Source organism: Anser brachyrhynchus (genome assembly GCF_964034855.1).
Source record: "Anser brachyrhynchus genome assembly, chromosome: 2".
Classification (NCBI taxonomy): Eukaryota; Metazoa; Chordata; class Aves; order Anseriformes; family Anatidae; genus Anser; species Anser brachyrhynchus.
The window spans coordinates 128,925,827-128,941,762 of NC_137695.1; the positions used below are offsets into that span (position 1 = coordinate 128,925,827).

At 37.0% G+C, this 15,936-nt stretch overlaps 1 protein-coding gene and 1 long non-coding RNA gene across 2 annotated transcripts in view; one reads left to right on the forward strand and one right to left on the reverse strand.

The window, feature by feature from the left end:
• LOC308190358 overlaps positions 1 to 15,936 on the reverse strand; it is a 620,619-nt gene that overhangs the window by 165,410 nt on the left and 439,273 nt on the right. The window lies entirely within an intron of this gene.
• HNF4G (hepatocyte nuclear factor 4 gamma) overlaps positions 1 to 15,936 on the forward strand; it is a 68,670-nt gene that overhangs the window by 20,566 nt on the left and 32,168 nt on the right. The window contains exon 2 of the mRNA XM_080581640.1: positions 6,011 to 6,115. The gene's annotated coding sequence lies outside the window, so the exon portion shown is untranslated. The remainder of the gene's footprint in view (positions 1 to 6,010; positions 6,116 to 15,936) is intronic.

Sequence of the window (15,936 nt, forward strand, 5' to 3'; positions counted from 1 at the left end):
TACAGTGAGTACTGCAGCTGTGTGCACGTGTGAAGTCACTGCACAAGATACTTGCTCCTTTTCACCTTCTTCTTAATGTTAGTGATCCTGTCCTTCTGTCTTTCAGTCTTTCAGTTAAAAGTTATGCATTTCACCTTGCTGGTTCCCAACAGAATGAGGCTAACCATTATTTGAAGAGCCATAGGTTCTTTTGCAGTGCATATATGCATCTTAAGGTGCCTGAATATTTTTGAAAAATCTCTGGATCTTTTTGTATGGGGGTACATGATCTTCTGCTGGTCTGTGGATTGTGTATACTTCTCATTTCAGTTTGCTCACTGATGCTTTGCTGAGAAGATGAGTTCTCAGCAGGTCTAAGATCTCTGTTCTCGGCTGCTTCTTTAGCATTTAGAACCACTTTAGTATATCACACTTTTTTATATATTTTCATTTCATCTCATCTCACTTCATTTCATTTAATTTCCTGTAGACTAGATACTGCCTTGCACAATGTTTTCTATGCCATGTCTTCCAATACTTAATGGAGTGTTTCAACTAAAATCAATGTCAGCCTATTAACATATTAATAAGTATTCTTATAGCACAAAACAATGGCAGAGTTTTCTTTTTGTGGCATTAAAAATTGCAAAATTTATTTTCTTGGTCTAAATAAAATTTGATCATCTTTTATCAGACTTGCCATCAAGCCATTATCTGAAGGTCATCCTGGTTCTAGATCTACTTCTATTTCTAAACTCAAATGTGTTTTCTAAATGTATTTATTGCTAACAGTTTTAGCTAGCTATCCTCGCAGGCTTTTTTTGAAAATAGTATCCTGAATGGTATATTTTTTTGAGAGACTGATAAGGTTTGCGTCCTTTGTCCTTCAGTATCTTCTAGAAGATACTGTATGTTGCTATTGTTGCAGATGTAGTGCTGCTTTGTAATAATTTGCTCGTTTTGTGTGTGGATTTGGTTACTGATTGGTATATTTTATGACTGTGTTCAGTTAGTTATTGGAAGTTTATTGAGTGAAAATATTTGTTTAGCTTAATGCAGGTATGTTGGAAAATCAAGAAGAGTGGCTTGAGAAAGCACTAATCTAATAACACCCATGCTACAAGTAGTACCATTCACTTTTACATGCATCTGACCAGCAATGGTTTCACTGATGAACTTACCAAAGTGAGTGGTAAAAATCTATGTGCATTAACATAGGAAAATAAAATCCTAGTAATATGAAAAGGATACAGGACAGGCGGGTAGGCACGGAAGAGTAACAGTGAAAAAATTCAGGGGCTTGAGTGACTTGTAAGGTAAGACATGATAAATTTCATCCAGAGGTTGTAAAAAAAGCTGGTTGATCATTATGCTCTTCTCTGGTTACAAGTTCCCCAGGAGGAAAAACATATCTTATTGACTAGCTGGGTATCTGGGCTATACTGTACTGTAACCTACTGTACTGTAGGGCACCTTCTGTCTTGGGACATTCTGTAGGTCAGAAAAATTGTGTAAATTCATAGAAGAGATGAAGAATTGGCAGAAATGGGTATAAATCTCAGCCTGGGTTCAGTGTTGCATTTCATTAGAGCTAGTTAGAAACACAATTTTATTTGCTAAAGTTCTAAAGGATTTTTTTTAAAAAAACTTTGATTAGTATTTTTTCATAGTTGGATTAACATCTTATTAATTTTGATAATCAACTTGCTCCTTCTTTTTTCTTTCTTTCTTTTTTTTTTTCTTTTCATTTTTCACTGTCATTATTTTATAGATGCTTTTTCAGGAAAATTGTTGGATATATCAATGAAACTGATACTAGTTGCCTAGTAAATATCATTCTTGTCAGATACCTCTGATGTTAATCTAGTAGTTGAAGAATTAGTATCATGAATGCTTACAGTGTCCTGGAAAAGTGTCTGTTAGAAAATCCAGGAATAAATCTGTTACATTTTTATAAATGCATATTTTTCAACTTCATAACTTATCAGCACATTTCATTAAATATAATTATATTGTGTTTAAACATGGCTATTCCATAAAATTGTCGCTAACTCAACCTTCATAGCCTTCTCTATCTCTGTATATATATACGCAAAAACACACTATACCTGTGATGAAAACCAAATTGTAATATAAATCTATAGACATTAATTTTACTGTATATTCTGTTAATTTATTTACAGTATCCAGGTAAATTGGCACTGGTTTTCATTCTGGAAATGAAAATTGTAACTATTAGTGTGAATATATTTGCTTATCCAACTTCAGTGCCAGCTTTTGCTATTAAGATTAGTTAAAGTACACGTTGGCCACATTTTAACTGTGAGTACTTAGAATAGTTTAAACGTGTAAGTAAACAAGGCACAGTGTATATAAGCAGTGTCATTTAAAAGAAAAAAAGAAAACAAAAGGTCATCTGTAGAAGTCAGCTACAAATTACTTTTTTTTCCCCTTGTTTCCAGTCTGGTTTCATTGTCACTATTTAAGTTATGAAAGTTCTTTTTTAAATATACTAAAAATGCTTTTATTATTATTATTATTTTTATACTGCTGGATAATTCAGTCTTCATTATTGACATTCTTCCCTGATTTATTTTTAGTTTCTTTATTCAGAAAAGTCTTCAAATTTAGGGAGGCATAATGTTGACAAAAAGCTGCATATGTTTTCCTAGCCTTTTCCCAATTGCCTGAGACTTTGTCAAGAATATAAAATTATGGAGGGAGAGTAAAATATGGATTAAACAAAATTCGATCATCGTGAAAGGGGTATTTTTTTTTGTTTTATTTTTCTGCCATTATTTTCTTCTTTTCTTTTTTTTTTTTTTTTCCTTGTATCTGTCCATGTTTTGTTCTCCTCTGCTTTTAAGCAAAATTAGGTGATTTATACCCAGTGCTTTACTTTGGTCCTGGCTCAATAAAATACTTCAACGCATAGCTCTTTTTTATTGTATTTTTATTTCAGCAAGCTTTTTTTTTTGCCTTTTTTTTTTTCACTGGAAAATACTTTTCGGACACTTAAAAATTCAAATGTAAAAGGACTTTTTTTTTTTTTCTTCAGAGTAGTTGTTGACCAACTTTAGAATAAGTTTTTTGAAGAATGTTGCCAAGCTTTTTCTGTACATCATGTGCACTTGCTTGTGCAGACACAACCTGTTTTATCTTTTTGCTTACAATATTAATGCACCGTATCACATATTGTCCTGGTCAGTAATTTATTTGTTCTAAGCAGTTGCTAGTGTATGGCTGGGCCTCCACATTTGTGTAGCTCATCCTAGTTTGAAGGAAGACAGGTTCCCCGAGCTCATTGGAGACGGACAAAACACTGCTGAAATCTACAGTAAAACAATTTCTGATAAAATATCTCTGGAAAAGTCTAGAGCAGATGGGAAGAGCAGGAGTATTGAAGCAGATGTGTATTACAGCAGGTGAAATGCAGTTTAAAACCCCAGAATTTGCTGAAAAGAGAATTCCAGATCTAAAAAGTGATTCAAAGACCAGTCCTGTCCAAATTGCCACAGAAAATGTATAATTGCACTCGCAGGCATTTGTTATGAAGGTTTTAAAGAAGAAAGTGAAATCTGCTCACATTTCAGTATGATGTAGTAATCCAACAGAGGTCTCTTCCAGGTTCAGGAATATTATGACTTTTTGATCCTGAAAAATGGTTCCATGAAAGAATTTCTCTAATTTCAATACCAGTCTAAAGACATTTTAGCTTCATGAAATATAATGTTTTTAATTTATTTTGAAGTGTTTTTTTTCTGTAGGGAATGAATTAAACAAAATTAAAGAGGGAAGAGATTGACTGAAATTGAGAAAGTAGGACAGGGAAAGAAGAAAGAGAAATGTTGGGCAGGAAATACTGGAATATACACAGCACATGAGAGAGGTGAAACTAAAATGATTTTGCAGACATTTTATATGACAAATTGGCAACCCTAAAAAGATAAAATAGATTAATTTTCAGAAAGAAAGAAAGAAAGAAAAAGAAAAGAAAGAAAGAAAGACGAATGGTTGAAGGGTGAAACTAGAAATATCCAAGCTGGAAATAAGTCACTGTTTTTTGACTGTGACTGTATTTGTGACTGTTACTAATCACTGCGATTGGTCCCTAGTTTTTTTGGTAGGCTGTTGATCATTTTAAAATCAAAATGGATTCTCAAAGGAGAAGAACATGCTCTGACTCCTGGTTATGAATAACTGGTTCAAACTGCACTTTTCTGTGTTAATCAGAAGTCAGGGTAGATTAGTGGTATTTTATTAAGAATGGATTTTAGATTGACACAGTAGTGACTGTAAAAGTAATCACAACCTGCTGTAGTTAGTACATCTTCAATTTGACTGCTTGTTAAGTATTCTGAGAAGAGGAAAGCCCGAATGACCATCAGATTCACAAATACATAGGTTTTGTAAAAACCTTTCTTACCAGTAAGGATGTCTGTACAGTCTAATAACAATACCCACCAAACTCTATATTTCAGCCATTTTATGTACCTAATTTGGGTAATACTATTAAAGGCTGAGGCCAACATTTACACATTTTATTACAATCTCAGTGCAGATGAACACATTTTTCATTGCATCCAGCCTGTTCAAAGCGTGGACAGTAGAAATGTGGCCTGAGCACACCTGGTGAGGCAGACCTGATGTCTACTCATAACCATTCTGCCTCACCTAACTACTCTACAGGCAGTTCTTTAAAAGAAAATGAGTTTGGGCTGAATTTGCAAAAAAAAAATAAACCATACAACTAACCATTTTTTCTGCGAGCTTTTTGTTTATTTGTTTGTTTGTTTGTTTGTTTTGCATGGGTTTTGTGATGCAGGCTGTAAAGTATTGGGCATGTCTGAGAATAAGGCTAACCAGGGATTTGAGACAGAGGAGAATTAGTAGCAGCTCCAGGTATCACTGGGTACGAAGGTCTCTGTCATTAAGGACCATGACTAAATAAACAAGCTGGGATATGATTACTTTATTGCTCTTTGCTCATTTTATGTCATTTTATTGCTTTAGTAATGGCTATAGGATTAGGTGTGTAAGGGAGTTCTGAAAATGTAGCACTGAAAGAAGTATATTAAGAAGTGTGTGCTTCCTATAGAGATTCTAAATTTTCCTAATCATGGATGATGGAGAGACTGATTTAATTTGCATAGATAATTGAGGGTAGGGAGAGAGGTGCAGAAGGGCTTAAAGAACAGATCCATTTCTAGGTTTTATCCTTACTTTAGTATAGCTGATAATATTATGCGCCTTTATAGTGGCCCCAGTGGGAGAGGAAATGTCATGACATGTACTGTGCTTTTCCTGCACAGTTAGCCAAATGGTATATTTCAATTCCATGGTCGAAGTGTGAAAATATGCAGATGAGAATTAGTTTTATGTATACATAACTACTAAATAATTCCTGATATTGCCAACTACTAAATAAAACACTCTAATTTCTAATATCGCCAAAACTAATCTCATAGACTGATGCAGCAGTATCACTTCTGAGGACAAAAAGTACTTATAGGCTAATAATTTTACTGTTTTTTATTTTGCATGAACTGCAGTTTATATGATCAATAAGGAATATAGTGCCTCAGCAGACTTAGAATCTAGACTGTAAGAATATCTGTTCTTGATTAAAGTCCTGTTACATCGTAATAAGGGAAGCTATTTTCATACCTGGTGTCTAGAAGGGATTTTTCTACGTTGTCAGTTTATTCCAAGGGAAAGAAAATACACAATCCATAACATTTCTAGTAAAATAAAAAGCAAAGCAAAGAACACTTTCTTAGGTAAAGCTATCTATCTATCTATTTATTTATTTATTTATATTTTTTAATAGGAGAAGTTGAAAATGACATGTTCTTACTTGGAATTTAGTAGCAAAGAGTTAGATTTGAGAAGCAGAAAAAAAGTGTACCATTGTACCTTGAATGAAAGCACTGTATTCTCTGCCTTTATAATCAAAATACATATGTTTTAGAAGCATGGTTGGTTTATGTTACAGGTAGCTTAGCATTTATTTTACTCTTGTTTACTGCAGGTGTTACCTACAATTGAGGATGGAAACACAACCCAGGAAATTAGCCTTTCCTCATCCGCATATGGAGAACTGAAGGTTCTGTACTCTGTTGTTTTGTGCTTGAATGTAAGTAAAGTTTTGCTGCATGCTTCAATAACCTTCTTGCCTGCTAGAGATTATATAGTTAGCTGTTCTGTTTTGACATGCCACTCTCTCAGAAAATAGTGACTATTTGAAGACACAGCTGTCTAAATGATCATGTGCTCCTGAAAGCCACATAAACATCTATGAAATTGAAGAAATTGGTGGTAGGTTGGTGGAAGGTTATGCCTAACACAAAAAATTTTACCAATATGTTGTATTGCATATATTGTATGTCTATGCATCAATTATACATAATTGATATGTTGTTCAACCAAGGCTGTTGTGTGTTCCATTTGAGACAACTGCTCCTTCATCAGGTATTACTATTCCACCTGTCCAGATTCTTCAATATCCTTCTGGGAAAGGTGACCAGAAGACCTATGAATCACTATGAATCTTCTTCTTTTTAGTTGTCTTGCTTTAATCGGCTAATTAAATACTTTGCAAATCCAACAAATATTGCCCTTGAAGACCCAGCACTGAAAGGCAAATTTTTTATTTTTATTTTTTATACTGTTTTCATTAGACTTTGAACGATCAGATATTCTCCAGTTTGGGGCCTTAGATATATAACATTTCAAAAAATATTTTTCCTGTTTCCACTTTCTTAAGTGAATTCTACCATGATCTTCTGTCCCCAGTGAACTCCATAGTTCCCATTTGTTCCTACCCAGCAGAAACTCATATGTTTTAATTCAATCACAGTTGGTTCATCAGGATGATTTTTTGCACATTTTTCCTGTTTAATTATATAATGCTTCTTTTGCTCAGTTTGTGTAAACATCCTTTGGACATGTTACAATTTGATTTTCTGTCAAGGATAGTTATGAAAAAGAGAAAATGATGGGCAGAGAAAATAATGCTGGGGTATATCTTATTTGCAATTCTAATAACAGCTTTGTGAATTTGAACATGTTAGTAAAGAGCACTTCACTCAAGTGCACATTACCACAGATCTTGCTAAGCATGCCTAAGAATAATGCTACTCCAATCTGGGCAAATTAGATGGATAATATCACTTACAGCACTTGTTAATTATGTATCAGCTGCAGTCACAGCATAATTCTGTTAATTGCTTATCACACTAAGGTTAACTTTCTGTCATTTGTATTTATTTAACTCATAATTGGAATACCACACTTGATATTGTTCAGTGACCGCTTTTTTAAAAAATTCATGATACCAATGTTGCACACCATAAGACAAAAAGATATTTCCTAAATCATCAGTTTGGCTGAAGTCATCAACCCAAATAATACCTTTCATAAATCTATCTCTGTCTCCTAAAACTAGTTAGGTTCCTTGCCTCTGCCACTGAAGTGGAAGTTTGTTTCAGTGCTCTAATCCTTCCACATTTAGAGACTTTCCACTTGCCAGCCTAAAAATTCTTCCTTTGTTCTTTTGATGGCACTATTTTATTATCTAAATATTTTTTCCCCCTACAGCATTCACCATGCATGATTTATTTCTAGAAAACATTCCCTCTCACTTTTCACTTCCCTGAGATGGGCAAACCAACTCCTTTTAGTCTCTTTCTGTAATATGTACATTCTCATGCCCTGAACATGGCTGGCAAGCCATTAGTGCTCCTTAACTCCAGCTGTAATGGCAGCTTTTAAGCCCTCCCCGCGTGTAGATGGAATCAGAAGTACTGTACACTCTCAGATGAGTGACAGCAGGAGGTGCAGATAAGTTCTGGCTCTATGAAATGTGTCCAGGAGTACAGGTAGAAGCAACTGTCTGATTTCTTATTATGGCTAGATGAATGGATGCTACAGTATTTTAGTTAAAATTGAGACAGCTAAGTCAATCTTTTCAAACCAAATCCGTCATGGTAACTTAATGTATGTATATATCTTAAACATAAAGAATGCGGTAGCAATTTAGCGAGGGGAGGCTGGAAAGGTATTGTGGTCCTTAGAGAACTGGGAAATAATCTTATACTAGGGGGAGAATTAGGGGACTGGCTGGGGAGCAACTCTGCTGAAAAAAATCCAAGGGGTCTTGGCAGACAGGAAGCAGAGCATGTGCCAGTAGTGTGCACTGGGGCTGTATTAATAGGATCAAGGGAAGTGATTTTCCCCCTTCATTCAGCACTTATTAGATGGTATCTAAAACTGTGTATCTAGTTTGCTCTCTCTTCTTCCCCCATGCAAGAAAAAACATGGACAAGCTGGAGCAAGTTCAGTGGAGGGCCACCAGGATGGTCAGGGGCTAGAGCAGCTGCCCAGTGAGAAGAGCACCGGGTGAGGCACCAAGGTTGTCTCAGCCTGGACATGAGATGGCTTTAGTGGAGGGAGCTTTACAACAGCTCCCAGTACCTCAAAAAGGCAAAGAACTAAGTAAAAAAAGATGTAGCTAGGCTTTTCACTGTGGTGAAGGAGGGGGGACAACAGGCTATGGACATGAGTTGAAGCAGGAGAGTTTCAGTGTGTATGTGAGGAGAAAAAAATATCCCAGTGGAACCAGATCTGACAGAAGAACAGAGTGCCCAGAGAGTTTGGGCCATCTCCATCCTTCATAGTACTTTGAGATAGGACTGAATAAAGCTCTGAGCAACCTGGTTTGACCTTCATTGAGCAGGAAGTTGATGATCTCCTGGGGTCCTTGAAATTAATGATTAAGAATGTGTTCAGGATTCCTCCTATCTATAGTTTTATTTCATATAGTCCTGTGGATTACATGAAAGTTCATGAAAGTTTAGTCTTCACATGAGTCCTGTCGGACTTATAAAACTTAATTACTGTGTTCTATACAAATGCACAGCCTTTTAGTTCACTTCTATATCTTTTCTTTCTTGGCTGCATTTTATATTCTGATCCCCTTCAGGAAACAAGAAAAAGCCAGACATTTTACTTATTTTTAATTTATTTTTCCTTCTCTGTTTCATCACAGCAATCTGCTGCAATACTACTTTAGTCAGTTTAATTCTCTTCAAACTTGGGAGTTAGCAAAGTTTTAGGAAGAGATCACATTTCCTGTTAGACCAAGCTGGATATCCACTTCAAACAGCAAATGTTAGTATCTTCTCTAGGGCAGAAATTGTTGCTGCTAAGTATAACGGTCAGTCTACTAAACAGTGCCTGCAACTCTAGACTTTACATCACCTGAAAAAGAATATCCTGTCACCCCTAATACTTCCATTCACCTGCAGATTCTGAACTTTTTTTTTAATAATTAATTTGTTTTATTTGTAATAAAACATTAACATAAATGGTTAGATACGCCCATTAATGACCGTTTTGTCACATGCCTAGTTTGTTATCTAAGTTTCCTTACATACCACCTCTTCTGACTCAGCCTTCCTGATTCCTAAGCAGATATATTTGTTCTGTGATTCTTTCTTATCAGGAGATACTCTTCTAGTGTGCTTTTACTTATTTTTGGATACTGAAAGACTACCTTTTCACAGGAAGTTACTCTTACCATGCTCCCAAATCAGTTAGGGATATTTAAATACAAATGTGTTTTAAGTGCTGATGTATTTATAAAACTTACTGATCAAGTGAACTGTTACCTTGAATATTTTCTCACACTTGTAATTAAAGCAATATTATTACCTGGATAATGAATCAGCTTTAGATAGAGAGGATTGCCAAGGCATTTAATCAGTAAAGAATACAGTTTACAGCTGCTTTTTCCTCCTAAATCAGATGAAAAATTGTATGTCTTGACAGCATTATTTTGAAAAATAACTAAAACTTTGGGGTGCAACAATTTTTTGTGTGTCTCTCCTGAAATATATTTAATAAATCAGTTGTGATTTCTCCTTTTGCGTGTAGCTTTGATAAGGCAGCTTAACCTCTAATGGAGGTTCCTGTGTCTGTATTTGTACCTTGGGTTGAAAGCATAACAGTCCTTTCCTCAGGAATTGCACCTGAGCAGTGTACCAGCAGAGTGGGGAACTGACCTGTGTTTGCTTCATGCCTTGTATTTCAGGCATGCTTTGTCCCCAGACCCAAGAAGGTACTGGCTAGACTCTTATCCTGTCTGCATGCTTGGTGTTCCTTCCAAAGGAAACTATAGAAAATACGGTAACCATCCCTGAAGGTATTTATAGTGTTGCCACCCCTGGAAGTATTTAAGAGGATGCGGCAATTTATGTGGATGTGGCACTTACGGACATGGTTTAGTGGCAGACCTGGTAGTGTTAGGCTGATGGTTAGACTTGATGATCTTAACAGTCTTTTACAACCTAAATGATTTTATGATTCTATGGAGGCATATTATCCAGTTACAGGCATTTGGGGTAAGCTTCCATAACTGGGACTGCAGGCAAGACCATAAAGTACAGCTGTCCCATATTTAAGTATGGGGGGGACTCAAAATTTCTTTGCCACTTTCTGTTATGAGGAATGTTCTTCACCTAGATTATTTTTGGAACTTATTACGTGTCCCAATTATTATCAGAGATACCTGGATATCATGTTTATCATTTTATGATTGCACACATGGCCCTTCTTGTTAGGCTGGCTGACTGTCCTCCTAAAATTCAGGCATTCTGAAACATGTCATAAGCTGAAAACATCCATTATGTGAAGTAGGATCCTAACAATACTTTGAATTTGTTTTAAAATTTGATAAAGGATATATTTGTCCTGGCATTCATAACTTGGAGCAGGTCGGGCATATAACTGAAGTTTTGAGAAAGTACTCAGGTAGATAGAGCAGGAAGTAGGTCTCCATCCAGGGCTTCCACCTTCTCTGACTTTAAGGAGAATGATATGCGTAGATTCACTCCAACTGACTGTTGTGTTTTTGCATATATGTGAGATCTTTGCTTAAAAAGCTAGTGGGAAGAAATGGGTGTTTTGAGGGATCACAGAACCACAGAATGGTTGAGGTTGGAAGGGACCTCCGGAGATCATCTGGTCCAATCCACCTGCCAAGCAAGGTCACGTAGTGCATGTTGCATCCAGGATCGCATCCAGGTGGGTTTTGAATATCTCCAAAGAAGGAGACTCTGCAACCTCTCTGGGCAACCTTTTCCAGTGCTCTGTCACTCTCACAGTAAGGAAACGTTTTGTCATATTCATCCGGAACTTCCTGTTTGTGCACATTGCCTCTTGTCTTGTCTCTGGGCACCACTGATAAGAATCAGGCCCCATCCTCTTGACACCCTTACTTCATATATTTGTATACGTTGATCAGATCCCCTCTCAGTCTTCTCTTCTTCAGGCTAAACAGGCCCAGCTCTCTCAGCCTCTCCTCATATGAGATGCTCCAGACCCCTAATCATCTTCGTAGCCCTCTGCTGGACTCGCTCCAGGAGCTCTGTGTCCCTCTTCACGGAATCACAGAATCACAGAATCATCCAGGTCGGAAGAGACCTCCAAGATCATCTAGTCCAACCTCTGTCCTAACACTAACAAGTCCTCCACTAAACCATATCACTAAGGGCTACATCTAAACGTCTTTTAAAGACCTCCAGGGATGGTGGCTCAACCACTTCCAATGCCTTACAACCCTTTCGGTAAAGAAGTTCTTCCTAATATCCAACCTAAACCTCCCCTGGTGCAACTTTAGCCCATTCCCCCTCGTCCTGTCACCAGGCACGTGGGAGAATAGACCAACCCCCACCTCACTACAGCCTCCTTTAAGGTACCTGTAGAGTGCGATAAGGTCACCCCTGAGCTTCCTCTTCTCCAGGGTGAACAATCCCAGCTCTCTCAGCCGCTCCTTGTAAGACTTGTTCTCCAGACCCCTCACCTTGCCCTTCTCTGGACTCGCTTGAGCACTTGTATTGGGGAGCCCAGAACTGGACACGATACTCCATGTGAGGCTTCACCAGGGCGGAGTAGAGGGGCAGGATCACCTCCCTTGACCTGCTGGCAACACTTTTCTGAATGCACCCCAGGATACCATTCACCTTCTTGATCACAGGAGTACAATGCTGGCTCATGGTTAACCTGCTGTCCACCAAGACTACCAGGTCCTTCTCCTCAGGACTGTTTTCCAGGTCAGCTCCTAGCCTGTACTGGAGCATGTGTTTATTCCTCCCTAGGTGCAGGAGTCTGCATTTGCCCTTGTTGAACTTCACTGCTCCAGCCTGTCCAGGTCCCTCTGAATGTCAGCACAGCCCTCTGGGGTATCAGCCACTCCTCCCAGTTTCATGTCATCCACAAACTTGCTGAGGTTGCACTCTATTCCATCGTCCACGTCATTGACGAGTAGGTTGAACAGGACTGGACCCTGTATGGACCCCTGGGGTACACCGCCAGCTTCAGGCCTCCAACTAGACTCCATGCTACTAGTCACAGCCCTCTGAGCTCTGCCATCCAGTCAGTTCTTAATCCACCTCACTGTCCACTCATCCATCCCACACTTCCTGAGCTTGCCTCTGAGGATGTTATGGGAAACAGTGTCAAAAACTTTACTGAAATCAAAGTAGACAACATCCACTGCTCTCCCCTCATCCACCCAGCTAGTCATTCCATCACAGAAGGTTATCAGGTTGGTCAAGTATGATTTCCCCTTGGTAAACCCATGCTGACTACTCCTGATCACTTTCTTCTCCATGTGCTTGGAGATGACTTCCAGTATGAGTGACTCCATCACCTTCCCAGGGATGGAGGTGAGGCTGACTGGCCTGTAGTTTCCTGGGTCCTCCTTCTTAGCCTTTTTGAAGATGGGGGTAACATGGGCTTTCTTCCAAACCTCAGGCACCTCTCCTGTTCTCCATGACCTTTCAAAGATGATGGATAGTGGGCTAGCAATAACATCTGCGAGCTCCCTCAGCACTCATGGATTCATCTCCTCTGGGCCCATGGATTTGTGGGTGTCAAATTTGCCTAAGAGATCTCTGACGTTTCAGTTCAACCCACAATCAAAGACAGGTTTGATGAATCTGTTTAGAAGTGCCTGTTTCTGTTCATTGTATCTAAAGGCAGTTAGACTTCTAGCTTGCGTACAGATTACTGTGTTGTAGGCACATGGACTCGTGGTAAACACTAGCTTTATTTGTCCTTTGTTTTGGTTCTCTGTAAAAAGAGGAATATAGTTTGACCCTCTCTCACAGATACAGAAATAATTTTACTGACTCATTTACTGATTCTCAGATATAATGATGAAGCCTACATGAATACATTAAGAACAAGGAATATGACCATATGAATATAGCTGATGTCTAAAAAACCACACAGACACAAGAGTTATCTATAAAATTTAACACAGAATTGATCACGTAACCTATATTATTGTAGTTACATATAGATTGATCTTGATGACTTGCATTGTGGTTTTGGTCATAACTGCACCTATGACTATTTCTTAGTTTCCTCTTACCTGGACATAAGGATAAGCTGAAGTGCTTTGCAGCACTGCTTCCCTACCAATACCAATGAATTTTTCCTGCTCATCTTGATCAGTGTTCTGGCTTGTTCATCAGACAGATAAATCCATTTTAGCTCTCGAATATTAATCATCAGCTCTCTAAAAGAGAATTTTGCTCATTTTGATCTTATTAAAATTGCTGTCAAAATTCTGTTGGGAATACTTTTATTTGTATCTCTTAGAAGTAATGAGAGTTAATGTTTTATTCCTACCTGGGAACACACTGAGAATGACTTAGAAATCAAGAGTTAAACATTGGCCAATTGCAGAGCTGATATCTCTATGTTTACAGCAAAGAATACACTTAATTTCCTTCCCCAGATAATTCTATTTTATGCACATTGGGATGTGAGTATACTGAATGCACAATGCAGATGCTTCTGCCCTTAAATATATTGTGTCCAGGGCCTTCCCAACTCTTAGGAAAGCCAGGTTTGTATTTTCAAGGAGACACTGTTGTCATTATGTATGTGCTGAAACCAAGAGTGGCTTTGTTCTCTTAAGGAAAATAATGTAACCATTTCATTGTGAAATTTCTTGGTTTATAAGCCAGCATAATGGTTTTATGGGCCCAGTTTAGGATTTTTAGAAGCTTTGGATTGTTGGTTTTGACACATTTTGCAAGCTAGATTTTCACCAGTATTCAATACTATCATATATTATTGTTCTCACAAGGAGAAGTATCCTTTTGAAAGTCAGGGTATTTACATGCAGGCCTCCACAGGAGATTAGTTGTTTTAAAAATCTTAATATTTATTTGGTGCATAAAACTGAGTTATTTTGATACTTTAAAAAGCTGATCCAAAATATCATTGAAACAAAACATATGCCTTTCTTCTTTCCTGTTGTACCTTCATGTAGTATTTTGAATTTTCTGTCCCTTTGCAGTACTTTCAGTTTAACCTCGTAGTCTTTAACACACTCTGAACTTTTCATTAACTGATTTTTGTAACAATAAAAATGAGAGAAGTTGTCAAGCTAAGCATAACTATGCAAGTGGCTTGGAAGAGTTAGGCCAAGTGTGTTGACATGAGGTTCTCTCTGCAGGAATGTGATGAGTCAGTTCAGACTCTAGTTAAAAATTTTAATTTTAGATAGAGTAACTGAAAATAATGGGACTTGTCTGACTATCCAGTTATTTAAGTAGTTTTTTTTATGTAGGACTGAGAGTTATATAGTCACTAACATGGGCAGAAGTTTACTGAGTTTGTCCTGAAACATTATGTAGAATATATTACCTATTCAGCAAGGGATAGAATATAGAAGACTTGCTGTAATTAATTTGTCAGAAAAGAAAGATTCTAGGCAAGCTTAAAAGCAAAACAAAACAAACCTTGCCTGGATATTGGTTAACCTTTTTTTTTTTTTTTTTGAACTCGTATTGTATATTACAAAGACAAGGGTGTTTATGGAGAAAAAAATAAAAATATGTATCATTATATGGTATTTATCAAGGTAAACATGGATAAATTATAAGCTCTATAAATGGCTATGTAAAACATTTTTTTTTATGAGTAAGTTTGAATAAAAACCTGCCAAGGAGGCTCGTTAAGAAATTACTAATCACCTGAGGGTGACTGAACAAGAATGTTTAATCTTGCTTATCAATATCATGATGTTTTGCTTTTATCTTATGCCTGAATTCTTTCCTCTTTTCTTCTCAGTTCATTCTGCTCTTCAAGACAAGTCTCTGATTAATTTTCCTATGTGTATCAGAAAATAATAAGTTACCTGATCTAAGCAAATAATTAACAAGAGACTTCAGTCATTTAACAGTAACTCAGCAAATCTCACCACAAAAATGTATGCTACAAAAATTCTTTAAGCCCTCTAAACTGGCAAAACTTCATGGCTATTCTGAGTATTCAAGAATAAAATGAACTGAAGAATACTCAGTTAAAATAGAAATATTAAATACTAAAGTCTACCTAACAGTAATCCACATACCTAACAGTAAGCCTTATTTGTTGCTATGTAAAAAGGAAAAGTATCCTATTTTTTATCCTTCCTCCCCATGAAAAAGTACAATTATCTAATACTGCCTGCTAACACCAGATAGGGTTAGCAAATTTGCTGTTAATCTGGACACAAAGCAAACACAGGAATGGATTGAAGTGGCAAAATTCAGATTTACTACTACCTTATGAAGAAAATCTGCATGCAGACAATATAACATCAAGAATTACTAGGATCCAACATTTAGGTTAAAACTCTCAAATGAGACTTTCTAGGACAAAATAGAAAGCTTTCCCCTGCCAAATACATTTTTATAGCTATGCTCAATAATAATTCAGGAGCCAAATCCAACTGTTAGAAAAACACTGAAAATAAATTCATGTGTATGTATACATACACATATACATGTGTATATTACATAAACTGAGATTTTAAATCTGCATAACATTTGGAATCTACATGTGTCTCAAGGTCTACTGTGTCCAAATGTCTCCTGGAACTGCTAGATAAGGAAA